Here is a 10,069-nt window from a genome sequence, read left to right on the forward strand (position 1 = left end):
TATGCTACAGTTAACTCACTTAGTCAGTGCACTCAGAATATGACAATACTCATAGGTCCAAATGCAATCCATTTTTGTTGTGTTCAGTTTAATGCCTAATGCGCATCAGTTGGTAACTGTAAACTGAACAATGCTCATGCTTTCCCACCTATCTCTAAAAGGGCCACACCTAATCTCAAAATGCTGGAGCACAAATTGGCCAGTCAATCCTCAAACCCACCAACAACTTTGCCTACTCCCAGGATTCCAACTTCACATCAAAATCTGATACTATCACCTGCTAACATAAGAGTTGATCCAAACTTTCGAGCAGAATTGTATTATTTTACATGTTAGCAATATCATTTCAATCCACTATAAGTATTCATCTGCATCATAGAGGTATATTTAACACCGGCATCTGTTCTTTAACTGTTCATTAGAAAATATCAGAAACAAAATGCCACCTGATCCATCAAAACAATATTCTAAGATTAAAATTTGGGCTAAAAGATCAGGACCACACCAGCTGGCAGATTCTATGATGGAGGGAATTATTTCTCCATGGAGCAACAGGCCATTTTACATAAAGCCTTTGACTGTGCATTTTCCAATATGGCAAATGTTCTGAAAACAGCCGGAGGTAAGGCAGTCAACACCATTAAGTCATAACATCCCAGTATTTTAACAAACTGCCCCTGGAGATTTTTTTCAGAAGAGTAAATCTCTGCATAAACTATTTTCAATGCAGCTGGCCTTGTACAGCAATGTCACCTTCCTAAGCATCAATAAATCTACAATCATTCAAAAATTAGCCAACCGTATTATACATGCCATTTGCACATCCAGAAGAGAAATAATTACATACATCTGGCTGGAAAGCTCCGCTTGCCAATTATGTAGAGGGTGACATATTTTGCTATTGAAAGACAAGTAAATCATCAACACTGGTGCAATTGTACTTTTCTCTTTTATTGCATTTGATTCTTTGCAGCTTGTCAGAGTTCTTCACAGTGAAGCATTTGAATTGTATAAATACATGCACTTTAAAAATAAACTTCAATTGGAAACCTATGTTGGTCTAAAAGTTTATTTAACTAATGTATAATTTGAATTGACTCACTACCCGAATACAGATGATTTTTTAAAATCGAGGTAAAGAAAAGAAAAAGCAGCACTAAAATGGCAGTCCATAAACTGCACGTGAGAGTTGCCGCTCTCCAAATCACCGTAGCCTTGCCCCACGTTCCCACGCCTGTAATATAAGCACCCTTGTAAACATCCTTTTCTCAACTGTCCCCCCCCCCCCCCCCCCCCCCCACGTCCCCCCCCCCCCCCCCCCCCCCCCCATATTACTCCTCCACTACCACACTTTAATGGAAACATCACCTGAATGTACTGGCCTCATGAGAAACCTGCCCTTGCTTTCCACAGCCCATTGGTGCAGGCTTCAAATACAGAAAACGCATTCTTTATGCCCAATAACCGTGAAAGAAAAATACCTTGTAGGCTGCCATTGTTGGTATAATATAACATTTCAGATATTCTAAATGGAACTCATTCAATAACTGTTTTAAGATCAATCAACACATTTGAGAGATAAAACATTTTACAAATGAGAAATGTATTCAATGGATGGGAACAATACAATCCACCTAAACTATTCTATAATCCAAGCATCAATCATGGATTATGTTTAAAAGTCTGCATATAAAAGAAGCAATGGAACACATATGCACCGCTCATGGGACACAATTGTGAACTTGGCACAAGTTATTGTGTTTGCCTATTTATGATGAATATCTTGAATCTTATAATTAATTTTATCCCCTAACAAATTTAATTTTGTGCATTTTCTACAAATTTAAGTAAGCCACTCTGATTAATATAGATAACTCTTACTAAAAGAAAATATACAAAGCTGGATATTCCAGCAGACAAATAATGGGAACTATGCAGAGACATATATTGTACAACATACCCTAAAGACTAAAGTTCTACATGTTTTCTTACCTTAACAACCTTGGTCAAAAAAAAGGCAAGACAGTGCAAAATCTTGTTCACATAATAATAATAATTTTTATTATTGTCACAAGTAGGCTTCATTAACACTGCAATGAAGTTACTGTGAAAACAAAGATGGAATTTGGACTGGAATGACTATTTAAAAACAAAATCCATATAGGGAAACCAAAGTAACAAGTGGTGCAAGATGGGAACATGAAAATACAAACAGGAAGCATTGCATCTGGTGGGGCAATCCAGAAAAAGGAGGACAATCTTAAAATCAAAACTATAGGATATAAGAGCAAGATCAAGATGCACTCCTTCGCAAAATGCCACGATGATTGTGGAATCCAAAACATACACAGGTAAATAGAATTAAAGCACTGACCAACCACAATCTCATCAGATTGCAAAATATGCTGGGGCTGAATAACCTATGCCTGTTACAATCAAAGGAATAAGTTAACATCTCACACAATATAAATCATCACCTTGTCTTTATTGTATTGAATAACTGACACTTAGACAATCATGTTTGGAGTAACCCACAGGAGGTGACATCTATCCCATGAGCTGTTTCCATCTTCCATAATTCATTGAATATGTGCAATAAATAGCACATGTATCACAATTGCATTGAAGCACATTAGGCCTGCAACCTGATCGATATAGAACATTTGATTATCACTGCGCCATTTGGAATGACCATTTTGAAATGGTCTGAATAGATGGCCAGACTGAGCTGAAGAGTGCAACATGATGTACCTAAAAAAATTGAATATTATTGCACTTTGTGTGATGGTTATTTTGAAACATTTGTAATGTTCTTTCAGATATTTTACAAATGAAGTATATTTTTGCAAAAAATAAACTTTCACAATTCAGCTGAACAAGCCGAGTTCAACGACTGTTACTTTTGGTGGGAGCCAAAACTAACGTTGATTAAAGTAAACTTTGCATGCTTAATCAAAGATGTTAAAGTACGATAACCTTCCAAGAATAAAAAAATATTCTGATACCCAATGATCGGATTTAGCTGAATTTAGTCGGGTTTACTAGATCTGTAATACAGACTGGGAAACTCGAGTTTTCACACTTCTGATAATCAACAGAAATTAAGGTTTGGGATCGTGGAGGAAAGAAGGAATGGGGTAAAAAGCACAGGAAAAATTTGAAAATATTTTGTATGGATCGCATTGTTATTTTTGGAAATTTTTTTGAACTTTTCATATACAAGGCTGCCTTGATGCTTCCCCTCATTGGAGTGGTGTTATTGCACTTCTTGCGTGAGTGTCTCAATTCTTGTGGGTAGAAGATGTTTGAGATTCTCACCTGGCCTACTTATTCACTTTGATATGAGAAGACAGCCCACGCACAACAAAACAGCTGACTCTTGATGCACTTTAGCGTTCATGAATTTGAAATCTACCCAAACTTCAGAACCTGTACTCATAAACACGATTTTGCTTTCCTGTATCAGCATATTGTCTTCATGTCAGAGTGGAACGCCTGCACTGCCAGAAAATAGGCTGCAACTTATCCCCATGCACATGGATACCAGCTGAGGAGGAGACCAAGAAAACTACTCTCAGGACATTGCCTTACCCTCCCATCAGCTTCATTTACATATAATGACCCAGATCTAAAGACCTGCAAAAACTTCAACTTCGAAAGTTTCCCCCATATTTTTTTCAATCTTTATTGTCACAAGTAGACTTACATCAACACTGCAATGAAGTTACTGTGAAAAAGCCCCTAGTCATCACATTTCGGTGTCAAGGGTAACAGGTGGAATTCAGAATGTCCAATTCACCTAACAAGCAGGTTCTTCGGAACTTGTGGGAGGAAACCCACACAGACACAGGCAGAACGTGCAGACTCCACACAGACAGTGACCCAAGCCGCAAATCGAACCTGGGACCCAGAAGCCTTGAAGCAATAGTGCTAACCACTCTGTTATTGTGCTGCCCTTGTGTGAGAGAATCAGAAATGCTCATAATATAGCCATAGTTGACCATATTGCATTTTCTGTTGAAAAATACAGATACCAAAATTAAAGAAATCCAGATTTCTATGGAATAGCCATAAAGCCCAGAGCGCTGAAATGTTGAGATTTGGCAGGGACTTGAAGTCCCTCATTTCTTTTTATGCTTTGTTCTTTGAGCAGCTCATCAATTGCAGCCTAATTCACATGCAGTGGACATGGATAGCTGGAGGCAGTCCAGGGATGAAAAAGGGCAGGGCTAAAAAAATAAGTGTCAAGGACCACTGAATCATTGTTTTATTTCAACACTCTCGCGAATGAACGAGTCATAAGAAAATACTCTTTTCTATATTTATTTGTCGATTTTTCACAAATTCGCACCGCCGTGGCACATCTACATCTATTCACACACGATGGTCAGTTACAAACGTAAATCGAGAGAATAAAGAAGAATATTGTGTTACTGTGCCGCCTTGAATATCAAGAAAGACATTTTAAACATCGGGAGGTTCCCGCCAGGGCGTTTGGAAGTTATTTTCAAAGATTTTCCGAACTCGTAACCGTGTCTGTATGTTTGTGGGTTAGAACTATACTGTACTACTGACGATGTTTCCTCCAAGTACAAACCTTTGAAAAGTCAATCTGCAATAACCATACTTTCACGCTTCTTCGCTGTTAAATTGTCGGATCCCAGCCCAGTGAACTAGTAAATTGAAATAATTGACGGTCTGGTTTTAAACCGACTAACGCTTGTGCTCTCTAATGGCCAACTGTGTCAGCGCCGAGTGATAAATGTTAATGAGGACTGATGAAAGGGAGGTAGAAACGAATCGAAGAGAATAAAAACAGTGGATTATTAAATATATTCCGGACTTTCGCTCAACTGCCTTGGTCATATATCCCCCTACAGGTCAACGACACACACTGCTGTTGCACAGTACACAAGGCGCACTGTTCAGTACGAACCACAGATTAATTGCAACCAAGAATATCTCCCAAACCTAAAAATTATTCTGCAGTGACACGTAATAGAACACATCGATGCCCCCCCCCCCCCACCCCGTTTATTTGCATCGCTCTGTCTCGTATGAGAAAAACAGCGCAACTGAGTTTACTGATTACAAATCCTACTTGTGTTTCACATTACAAAGTGTAGCAAAATAAGGTAGCGGTGAAGCAAAAATATAGGAACGACACCGACGTTATGGAAATGAGCGAGTCAATCATGTCCAATGTAACAATATCAAATGTCACTGTCTAATTGTCGCCCAAACGACACAGATGTTCATCTCTTGTTTAAACTCCCAGTCTTCATCACGAACAGTTAACCGAGCCAGCACCAAATAAATCCAATAAAGGAGTATTATTCTCCTATTACAAAAACCTGCTCCCAGTGCATGGCCATGCTTCGACACTTTATAAAGATGCTGCTGCATTCCCTCCCTACGGATTAAGGCGTCACTTCAAACATCGGGGCGTGCCAATAAAGAAGAATTTAAACCACAATAAGAAGGGACTTGTTTCTCATCATTGTCGCACTGACATTTGCGACAATGCCATTGGAATACGAAAACCGTGAATTCGGTTTGAGGATCCCTCAGCTTCGGGGATCTCCAACAACTGCATCCGACAGTAAAGCGTTCAATTGCAGATTTAGCCGATTGGGATCGGATGAACCGGTTCTGTTCTAACTTCAGGTCCGCGACGAAGTAACGGTTATGTTTACAGCGACGCATTACACCAGCCTTATGCTGGCACCACATACGCACAGTAACCTCAAAGATAAGACACCCCACACCGAATACTGGACATTCGGACTGGGTTATATAATTTAGACGTCCAGGTGACAAACAAGTATATAAAACTATGAATTATGCACATTTTATTAACTTGTCAACAGCCCAGCTTTCCCAGGGTTGACACAGGCAGGTCCGTTCTTCTCACTAAAAAGGTAATATTGGGAGATTCAGAAACGGGTTAGGCAGTTGTACTCTTTCAGATATTCATTACTGTATTTACAAACCACTTCGCAAGCCCAGATTTCTATCGAGCTGTCTGTGACAAGACAGGTTTTGCCAAGTCCTTTGTGCTTTTTAATAGCAATGTGGCATTTAACATTTGCGGAATTACATAATTTTGAACTTGACAGATTGTAAAATGTGGATAGGTATATCATCGCTATATACATTACATATTATTTTCAACAAAACGAGTCGGATCTACAAATTCCTGTTCAAAACACGTACAGATGACTCCAGCTCAGATGACAACTGTGCTTCGCTGCAGTCTTTTAGAAGGCAGTTACCTATTTCCACCCTCCTTCTCGTGCGATTTTGAGTACAAGTTACCATTATTTGCACAGAGTGCCAAGATTGTATTTTGAAATTACGTTTTTACAAGTTCCCTACCTTGAAATGCAAAGAAGAAGAATCCCAGAACCCCGAAGCTGTGCACCACGTAGAAACGCATCGTATTTGTCTTCGCTAAAACAATCCCGGCAAGGAAGCAAGTCCTTCTTGAAATCCCACGGCTGTGAGTGTCTGTGTACGCAATGGACAGTGTTAGACTGCGATCCCGATCGCTCAATGCGTCTCTCCCTGCTCCAAACAGACAAGTGAAAATTTTACAAACAGTGCAGCTCCCGCGCAACAACGCCACTCAGCGTCGCGAATCTCAATGAACTGTGTGTCAGCACACTCAGCGGGAAAGGACAGCTCAGCACAGCTCACTGCTCCCACTGCAATTCCAGCAAACGCTTTTATTTTGGGTCAAGCCAACAGTAATCCTTTCTATTTTTTTAATTCGCCTTTATTTTAAATGGACACGAGATACCATCAAACTGGCACACTTCCCCCTTTTCACATGGTAGATGCTCCCTTCCCACCTCTCACGCACTGGATCACACAACTAACAGAGCAACCACCTCAGAGAGGGGTAGTGCGGTTCACCGACAGCCTTTGCCGGGTGCCAGTTAGAAAACTCCTCGCAATTTTAAAGAGTGAGTTTTATGTTGCTCTAATAATGAATTAACAGATTCTAAATTTGCACCGTCACCCTTTCTGGGGCTGACAAAAGAATTGGACGGAGGGTCGACATATTTGTAAATCCACCCCCTCTTTAGCAGGTGCTGAGTTTGGTAGATGCAGATCTGTAGTTCTCTTCAAGAAATCACCCCGAGCGTGAGCGGCGTGGAGTCGCACCATTTACACAGGGAGGAGCTGCACCTGCTCCCGGGCGAGCCGCGCGCCGGCACTCACTCGGATCACACCTGCTCCCGGGCGAGACACAGGCCCGCACTCACTCACTCGGATCGCACCTGCTCCTGGGCGAGACACAGGCCCGCACTCACTCATTCAGATCGCACCTGCTTCCGGGCGAGCTACATGTCCGCACTTTTCACTCAGATCGCACCTGCTCCGGGGCGTGCAACACGCCCGCACTCACTCACTGAGATCGCACCTGCTCCCGGGCGTGCAACACGCCCGCACTCACTCACTCAGGTCGCACCTGCTCACGGGTGAGCCACATGACCGCACTCACTCACTCAGATCGCACCTGCTCCCGGGCGTGCAACACGCCTGCACTCACTCAGATCGCATCTGCTCCCGGGTGTGCAACACGCCCGCACTCACTCACTCAGATCGCACCTGCTCATGGGCGAGCCACATGACAGCACTCACTCACTCAGATCGCACCTGTTCCTGGGCGTGCAACACGCCCGCACTCACTCACTCAGATCGCACCTGCTCACGGACGAGCCACATGACAGCACTCACTCACTCAGATCGCACCTGCTCCCAGGCGTGCCACATGCCCACACTCACTCACTCAGATCGCACCTGCTCCCGGGCGTGCCACATGCCCGCACTCACTCACCCGCACTGACTCACTCTCGCACCTGCTCCCGGGTGTGCCGCACGCCTGCAGTCACTCAGATCGCACCTGCTCATGGGCGAGAGAAACGCCCACTCTCACTGACTCAGATTGCACCTGCTACCGGGCACGGAACACGCCCAGACTCTCGCACTCAAATTGCACCTGGTCCTGGGCGAGGCACACGCCCACAATTTTTACTCAGATCGCACCTGTTCCCGGGCGTGCCACACGCCTGCACTCACTCACTCAGATCGCACCTGCTCCCAGGCGTGCCACACGCCCACACTCACTCACCCGCACTGACACACTCTTGCACCTGTCCCGGGTGTGCCACACGCCCGCAGTCACTCAGAGCGCACCTGCTCACGGGCGAGAGAAACGCCCATTCTCACTGACTCAGATTGCACCTGCTACCGGGCGCGCAAGACGCCCAGACTCTCTCACTCAGATTGCACCTGCTCCTGGGCGAGGCACACGCCCACACTTTTCACTCAGATCGCACCTGCTCCCGGGCGTGCAACACGCCCGCACTCACTCAGATCACACCTGCTCACGGGCGAGCCACATGCCCGCACGCACTCACTCAGATCACACCTGCTGCCGGGCGTGCTACACATCCACACTCACTAACTCACTCAGATTGCACCTGCTCATGGGCGAGCCACATGCCCGCACTCACTCACTCAGATCGCACCTGCTCCAGGGCGAGCTGCCCACACTCCCCAACTCAGATCACACCTGTTCCTGGGCGTGTTACACGCTCACACTCACTCAGATCGCATCTGCTCCCAGACGCGCAGCACGCCTGTACTGAACCACTAATATCGAATATGGTACCAGGCGAGCCACATACCTGCACTCACTCACTCACAAATCACACCTGCTCCCAGGCGAGCCACCCACACTCAATCACTCACAAATCGCACCTGCTCCTGGGCGTGCTACATGCCCGCACTCATGAACTGACTCACTCACTCAGATCGCACCCGTTTCCAGGCGAGCCGCACGCCCGCAATCACAAATTCAGATCACATCTGCTGCCGAGCCACCTGCACACACTCACTCACTCAGTAACTCAGATCGCACCCGCTCCTGGGAACGCCACACGTCCGCACTCACTCACACAGATCACACCGGCTCCAGGGCGAGCCACCCACACTCACTCACACAGATCGCACCTGTACCCGGGCGTGCGACACGCCCGTACTCACTAACTCAGGTCGCACCTGCTCCCGGGCAAGCCCCCACACTCACTCACACTGATCGCACCTGTTCCCAGGCAAACCACGCACACTCACTCACACTGATCGCACCTGTTCACGGGCGTGCTACACACCCACAGTCACTAACTTGGATCGCACCTGTTCCCGAGCGAGACACATGCCCCACACTCACTCAGAACGCACCTGCTCCAGGGCAAGCCCCCACACTCACTCACACTGATCGCACCTGTTCCCAGGCAAACTACGCACACTCACTCACACAGATTGCACCTGTTCCCAGGCGTGCTACACACCCACAGTCACTAACTTGGATCGCACCTGTTCCCAGGCGAGACACATGCCCCACACTCACTCAGATCGCACCTAGTCCCAGGCGAGACCCACGTCCCACACTCACTCTGATCGCTCCTGCTCCTGGGCGATCTGCCCATCCATCACACCTGCTCCCAGGAGAGCCACCCGCACTCACTCACACAGATTGCACCTGCTCCGGGGCAAACCACCCACACTCACTCACACAGATCCCACCTGCTCCAGGGCGAGCTGCCCACACTCACACAAATTGCACCTGCTCTGGGGCGAGCTGCTCACACTCCCCAACTCAGATCGCACCTGTTCTTGGGTGTGCTAAACATTCACACTCACTCAGATCGCACCTGCTCCCTGACGCACTGCACGCCCGTACTGAACCACTAATATCGAACATGGTACCAGAAAAGCCACATACCTGCACTCACTAACTCAGATCTCACCTGCTCCCCAGTGAGATGCCCGGCTGCACTCACTCACTCACAAATCGTACCTGTTCCCGTGGCGTGCTACACATCCGCACTCACTAACTTACTCAGATTGCACCTGCTCCCAGATGAGATGCCCACCCGGTCTCACTCATTCAGATCGCACCTGCTCCTAGGCGTGCCACACATCAGCACTCACTCACTCACTCAGATCGGTCCTGCTCCTGGGCGAGCCGCACTCCTGCACTTACTCACAGATGCAC

At 45.9% G+C, this 10,069-nt stretch overlaps 1 long non-coding RNA gene across 1 annotated transcript in view; it reads right to left on the reverse strand.

Moving 5' to 3' along the window:
- LOC119969048 overlaps window positions 1–6,693 on the reverse strand; it is a 354,554-nt gene extending 347,861 nt beyond the window's left edge. The window contains exon 1 of the long non-coding RNA XR_005461288.1: window positions 6,379–6,693. This is a non-coding gene — a long non-coding RNA (uncharacterized LOC119969048). The remainder of the gene's footprint in view (window positions 1–6,378) is intronic.
- Between the last annotated feature and the right edge of the window lie 3,376 nt (window positions 6,694–10,069).

This window comes from Scyliorhinus canicula, chromosome 7, assembly GCF_902713615.1.
Source record: "Scyliorhinus canicula chromosome 7, sScyCan1.1, whole genome shotgun sequence".
Lineage (NCBI taxonomy): Eukaryota > Metazoa > Chordata > Chondrichthyes > Carcharhiniformes > Scyliorhinidae > Scyliorhinus > Scyliorhinus canicula.